General features: G+C 40.5%; 1 non-coding gene across 1 annotated transcript; it reads left to right on the forward strand.

Moving 5' to 3' along the window:
- Window positions 1-7003: 7003 nt before the first annotated feature.
- Window positions 7004-7111, forward strand: LOC131247506 (small nucleolar RNA R71). Its single transcript, XR_009171794.1, has one exon. It is a non-coding gene; the product is annotated as a small nucleolar RNA R71 (small nucleolar RNA).
- Window positions 7112-7424: the final 313 nt, after the last annotated feature.

Raw genomic sequence — 7424 nt, forward strand, 5'->3', positions numbered from 1 at the left:
AAATAAATACAAACTGAATTGAAATAAATTGTAATCACAAATGTATTGTTCTAGGGACAGCCATACACCATAAAAATGGCAGGGCAACCTTGCTGGAACAACTTTTAAAGAAAATTGAATATCAAGCTGATAAAGGAATAGCAGAAAATAAATTCTAAACTATTACAAAATTCTCACAATGCTTGAATTAAATGATTACAACATTCATCACCATACATACATCCCACAAAAGAATAATTAAAGATCAGAAGTATAAATCATTCAACCACAACATAAGGGATTATAGTGGTTCACCTGTGTGTTCACCAACTGTTAAACAACAGCCACACAGAATGTTACTCCACTCCTAATATCCTTACACAGGGGATATTAGCATTCACTAACAAAATAGGTTTTCCCAGGTGCACCCAAAACCTTTACAATTGTGTCTTTGTCTGTGGGCTTACACAATTAAAAAACCCCACTTCTGAGTTTTCCTGGCTCTCCTCAGATAACCAATACAACAAGATTTTTCTGGCAAATCTTGAAAGAAACCAAAACAGAAAGGAATTTACAATTAAATGTAAAATACCTAATTATCTCCTTCGTTGTAGTAGCCCGGTAGAACCAAATCAGAGTAGATGATTGAATGTCCAAGTTCAATGTCCAGTACTCAATTACAATGGTTCTAATTCTAATAGATTTTAAATTAAACCAACTAGGGCTTGCCTTAATTGATTTTGATTCCAAAGAAAGGGAATAACAATTCCTCATATCAAATTAGATTGGAATAGCAGAAGCAAAATCAATTAAATAAAGCTAAGGAAAGAGAATATTAAATAAGCACACTTAGCTTAGATGGAGCACAGAATTATCTCTCAGAAGTTCGACGAAGATAGGCTTGAATGGATTAATTAATTCGATAATTTCTTCTGAGATTCGTGCACTATTTATAGGTGAGCAGATCGCGTCTTCGATTGGTCTAGGGAGCTCTTTGACTAGTCGAAGCAATAACAGATATTTGAAAAATCAGGCGCGATAAGCTTTGACCGTTCTACGACTGGTCGAAGGTCTCCTTCGACTGGTCGTAGGTCACCTTCGACTGGTCGAAGAACCTGAAAAACATCGTTGGATTTTGAGTCAAAGATTTTTTACTGGTCGAAGATGCAGTCGACACTGTTCCTTCGACTGGTCGAACAGATTCCTGGAGTAGTCGAAGTCTAACAAATTTTATCCGAAATTTGTAACAAACTCACGACTGATCAAGGAATTTCTTAGACTGGTCGAAGCAACTCTAGGACTAGTCAAAGAAGGCCTAGGACTAGTCGAAGAACAGACCAAACTTATGTAAAATAAACATTCGATTTATGTATCCAAAGTGACCTACTTCTAAGGTCAACCTAAGGTCAGTCAAACCTCAACCATGAAGTAAGGACATTGAAACATTAGGAACTAGTAACCTTGAAGTATGAGCCTTGAAGTCTTGATGTAGTTCAATCTTGAAATCTTGATGTAGCTCAATCTTGAAAGTGTCTTGAGTTCTTTACAAACTGCCTTGTACTCTTCTTGAAGTCTTGCAGCTTGAGTCTTGTCTTGTGAGCAGTTCTTGCATTCAAGATTGATCCTTGTACTTGTGAGCTTTGCTTGTTGTGAGCTTAGCTTGTTTATGAATGTTGATCCTTGAGAGAGCTTCACTTATGCAAGTTATATATAACAGTGATTTTGGCACCACAAATTTGACAACAGACAGGGATATAAACTATAGCACTTACACAGATGCGTTGAGCCACAAGAAGACAATAGCGTTTACGGCTCCACTAATAATTGGCGAATGGAACATGGTAGACTTTGTGCAAGACTTTGAGCAGAGACTCACAGTAGAGGAACCGTTCGAGAGCGTCGCACATATTCGTGTATAGCCACTTATCGATGACTGAATCATAGTGGCTCAGGGGGAAGATGATTGGTTCGTAGAGTTAAGAAAGTGAGCCAGTGACGATGAGGACTCTGAATAGAGAGTTGGTACGGATGGGGGGTTACGTTATCATGGCCACCTATGCGTCTCAAACCTTCATGACTTGAGAAGGGAAGTTCTCGAAGCTGCCCACAATTCGAAGATAGTGATGCATCCTAGTAGTACAAAGATGTATTGAGATATGAAGCGTTCGTACTGGTGGGACAACATGAAGGCCCACATAGTAGATTATGTGTCCCGTTGTCTCACGTGCCAGCAGGTCAAGGCAGAGCATCGCCGATCTCCTGGACTGCTTCAGCCCATGCCCATAGCTGAATGGAAATGGGATTTCATCTCTATAGATTTCATTTCAGGGTTACTGAAGACAAGGAAGGGGCATGACTCCATTTGGGTGATCGTGGACCGGTTGACAAAATCAGCTCATTTCCTCCCTATTAGAGTCTCAAACTCCGCAGATGAGTTGGCCAGGCTGTACATCAAAGAGAAAGTGCGTCTGCATGGAGTGCCTATGGAGATCATGTCAGACCGAGACACGTGATTCACATATATCTTCTGGACTCGTATTCAGAAAGCAATGGGTATGAAACTGAAGTTCAGTACTGCATTTCACCCATAGACGGATGGGCATACGGAATGGGTGAATCAGGTATTAGAGGACATGTTGTGAGCTTGTGTGCTTGATTGCAAGGATAGTTGGGATGACTGTCTTCCTTATGCCGAGTTCGCTTATAACAACAGCTTTGAGGCGAGTATTGGCATTGCCCCCTACGAAGCATTGTATGGGGCCCCTGTCGAGCACCGCATTGGTGGGCAGAGGTTGGCGAGAAGAGTTTGATTGGCCCAGAGATAGTACAGGCAACCTCAGAGAAGATCGACATTATCAGGTGTCGACTTCTTATAGCACAGACCAGATAGAAAAGATACGCCAATACGAGACGGAGACTGCTAGAGTTTGAGGTTGGGGACCACATATTCCTGAAAGTTTCTCCAGTGAAGGGAGTCCTCCGATTTGGAAAGAAAGAAAACTCACGCCGAGATTCATTGGTCCATTCCAGATTCCGGATTGAGTGGGTGTGGTAGAGTACGGCCTTGCTTTGCCCACATCACTTGCCGGCATGCACAACGTATTTTATGTATCTATGCTGAAGAAATACGTTCTTGACCCTTCCCACATTATCAAATGGGAGCAGGTACAGTTGAGTGAAGATGCTACTTATGTACTGCGACCGACGTGGAATCTAGATAGGAAGGAGCAGGTGCTGCACAGTAAAGTGATTCCACTTGTGAAGGTACTGTGGACACACCATACTGAGGAAGATGCTACTTGGGAAATAAAAGCCGAGGTCCATAAGAAGTACCCTCAGATTCTCAAGGAGTACGGAAAGGTACTAATTTCGAGGATGAATTTTTTTTTAAGGGGGGTAGATTGTAACGTCTCGGAAAAATCCGTACAAAAACTCTGAGTATCACCTCCGGCAGAAATCATTAAGGACCGAATCCCTTAGAAATTAGACAAAAATTAATTAAGTATTAAACTGAATTGATAAGAAGATTATCTTGAACTGCTTTCTATACGAACTGTAAGACCCAAATCCAATAGAATCGCTAACCCAACATTACCTAAAAACGTATGATCAATCTCAAAACCCAGTTGCTCTCGGGAGCACCTTGAAACTCCGTATCGGACCTACACTGCGCGTCGAAAGTCCAATTTCTGTGAAACTATATGGTTATGATCGCCTTACTGGGCTTGACTACCATGTCGAGAATCAAGTCCAAATAGTATCAAGAAACGCACAACTTAAGCCCGGAGTGAAGTGTGTGAGAAACGCAAATATCTTTAGAAAATGAACCTAAACTTAAGTGAATTGGGCTATTCGCTTGCAGGCCAAATCTAAGGTTTTAGACCATCAGATTCTGACCCAATTAAACCCTTGGATTAGGGAAATTTTCCTACACGTGTCAGTGCACTTGTAGCCCTGATCGAATCACGATAGCCATTGAACTAAGACTCGTCCTCTTCGGTCGATCCATAAATCCGATCAGACTGAAACTTTAACCTGGCATAGATCCATTGTCAGGGAACTTCCTCTAGACTGTATGCAGAAAATGGGCCTCCAAATGAGCGTCGTTGGACCGAAACAGCCACCCTTTGGCTATAACCTAAGTATACCATGGCCTTGGGGCCATTGACATCAGTTCTAGCCCTATATAAGGGCCTTAACCCACCCCTCTCTCATTTCATACGAAATTCCTAAACCCTAAGAGAGAGAAGAGAGAAAAAGAGAAGGAAAGAATGAGGAGAAGAGAGAGAGATTGAGAGATAGTTGCTGGGATTCATTCTCATCGCTCCACGTGCCGAATCATCCAATTTGTTTCGCTATACCAGTGATTTTGACTCCGTTCTTAGGTAAGAAACCCTAACCCTATTTTGTTTTAGGTATCCAAGTAGAAGAATCGATGAAATAGCTAACCTATTTTGCGCTTTAGGTAGTCGTTGTGCCATAGACAAAGACGTAGTGTTCGAACTGAGTTCGATACGAGTTTACCAATGGAAGGTGCGGACTATAAACATTTAGGTTATGGTTTTCATGGCTTTCAATGTCAGTTAATGATTTGTGACTGACTTGATTATTATCACATGTGCTTAGATACGATGTTTTCCATATATTACACATATATGTAAACTATGTTGATTTTAATGCATTCCATGTGTTTGTTGAAATGTTTGAATGAATATAGAATTAGGATTTGTGCTTGCCATGATTTTCGATTGAGAATATAGGATTGTTGTACGTGTGGTAAATCCTTTGTGAAAGGATTTGCTATAATACCTATTATAACTACTTTATTATATGTATGTTGATATGTGTAGTCTAAGTGTTTGATAAAATGCCTGAATGAGAAAATGCTTGATGAAATGTATTTAATTAGGGTGTTGAGATATGATTCTCAATTTCCTTATCTATAGTTACAATTTCCTTCATATAACCAATCTTACTACTACGTGCTTTATGGATGAATTGCTTATGTATGACAACATGTGCACTGTGTGTTTGTTAAAATGCACATGAGATTTATATTTGAATTGGTTGTCACATGTTGTTTGACTATCACATATGAATGCCTATTGTGTCTGAATATGATTGGGACTACTACATAGTTCAGGCAATCGGTAATGATTCCCAAATTAGTGGCCGAGGTCGTTTCGCCACACAAGACACTTTCAATGAATCTGAGTCGTACGCTGCTTGTCAACAGTGGTTAGGCCACGCGGAGTGCTTACGCGCTCCATGTCGATTAATTCAACGTGCGCTCATACCAGTCGAGCTTGTCAATTAACCCAATTGGCCTAATGTATGTTCACCATGTATAGACGCTACTTCTTGAATCTAAGATACTAACTTACCAATGAAAAGCCCGTTTAACCTTGGTACCACGATCCGCTAAGACACATGAGCTGAGCATGGTGGTATGGACACCGTGGTCAACTTGTCGGCCTACGCTAGGGTGAGGAGCCTCCCCGTAGTGTCCAGTGAGCAAACCAAACTCGTGAGCCGAATACGGTGGTATTGGACACTGTATGCGAGCTGTCGTCCTACGATCAGGTAACGAGCCTCTCTTAGTGACCTCGAGTATACACTAGGACTACGCTAAGGTGACAAACCTTTCCGTAGTGACTTCGAGTATAAACTAGGCCTGCGCTGAGGTGACGAGCCTCTCCGTAGTGACCTGGAACCGCCATCGTATGTGACTAACTAGGATTGACGACCCTAGATGGATCATTGTTTGCGTCAATGATATAAAGGGAGGTACCTTAGCTTTTCAAACCTGTTGTATGAATAAGTCTAAGTAAGAACTTAGCTAATCACGCACATGCACTGCATTGCATGTGCCTTTAGCATTGGAGTTGAGTACAGTGGGAGTGTTGCATGCCGCGATCGTGAGATGATGTCGCAGAGGGAGTGCAAACGAGGGCATGCATCATTACAGCATATCATTCCTACATTAACAAGAGTATTTAGGACATGATTGTTGTACTGCTTTATCATTACTGCTTGATTAAATTGATAACATGTTAACCTTTGCCATATAGCTCCACTGAGTTGATCACTCACTCACACTCTGGGATGGTGTTTTAAAACACCAACCAGATTCTGTTGTAGTTTCAGGTGATGTCGAGGCTTACGAGGCGGAGCCTGACTTCTATGACGATGAGGAGGAGTTCTCCTATCTACAACTCTTTGGCGGGTCTATGTAGACCTGGAGTTGCATTACCGGGGCTACAGGGATATGGATTAGAGGACATTACACTTTATCATTTTTGTATATTTTGGAACTATTAATGTAATTATTTAACCTAGTAACATGTTGATACTCTGGGGACTTACCACTTATATGCTTTATATATGTATCACAGTCTTCTGCTTGCATAATCTAATTTGTCTTTGGAGTATGATGTGCTGATTTAGTGTAATCTCATTCATGTTTAATGTGCTAATACAGACAACATTTAATCATCATTATCTATGTTGCATAAGTGATGTGTTGGAACTCGGGAGCTGAGCTTCTGCTCGACCCCCGATTTTCAGGGCATTACATGTGTCCACTGAAAGGTTTTTAGTAGTTGTTTATAGCATTTGATTGCTCATTCAATATCTCCTAAAAAGCTGGAATTGTTGGGCAATTCTCAGTTGTATGTATGTTACAAGCATAAATACCATAAACAACTTTTGCAGTCTTTTTGGGTTCTACCTTCTTAAGTCCATAGCCTCGACTTTTCTTGTGAGTTTGGTCACTCTTGCATTTATATCATCTTCCTCTTTTAGAACATCAATTCCTCCCCTTTCCTTTGATTGAGTAGGCTTAGAAGTGGTAATTCTTGAAGAGGTGTCCCATGATTGTGTGTTTTCAGCAAGTTTATTAAAATAATCCCACGCATCATCGGCTTCCTTCTTCATGAATTCTCCATTGCACATCATCTCCACAAATTGGTGCATGGGTGAGGTCAATCTCACATAGAAAAAGCTTGTTATATGCCATATTTCGTAGCCATGTTGTGGACATGAATTTATGAGATCCTTAAATCTCTCCCAATATTGGAAGAAGGTCTCATCCTCTTTTTGAACAAAATTCATGATTGCTTTCCTTAAGGTATTCGTTTTATGATATGGGAAGAACTTTTTAAGGAACTCTCCTGTCATCTTAGCCCATGTGCCAATAAACCTTGGTCTTAAGGAATGTAACTACGACTTAGCCTTTTCTTTCAAAGAGAAAGGAAACAATTTTAGCCTAATTGTGTCCTCGGACATGTTTGGGAAGTGTAATGTAGATATTATTTCATCAAACTCTTTCACATGCATGTATGGATTTTCATATTCTACTTCATGAAACTTTAGGAGGAGTTGAATTACCCTTGATTTAATATCCACAGTTCTTGCATTCAATAGAAATATCACGCAGGGAGGTG

Source organism: Magnolia sinica, chromosome 5 (genome assembly GCF_029962835.1).
Source record: "Magnolia sinica isolate HGM2019 chromosome 5, MsV1, whole genome shotgun sequence".
NCBI classification, from domain to species: domain Eukaryota; kingdom Viridiplantae; phylum Streptophyta; class Magnoliopsida; order Magnoliales; family Magnoliaceae; genus Magnolia; species Magnolia sinica.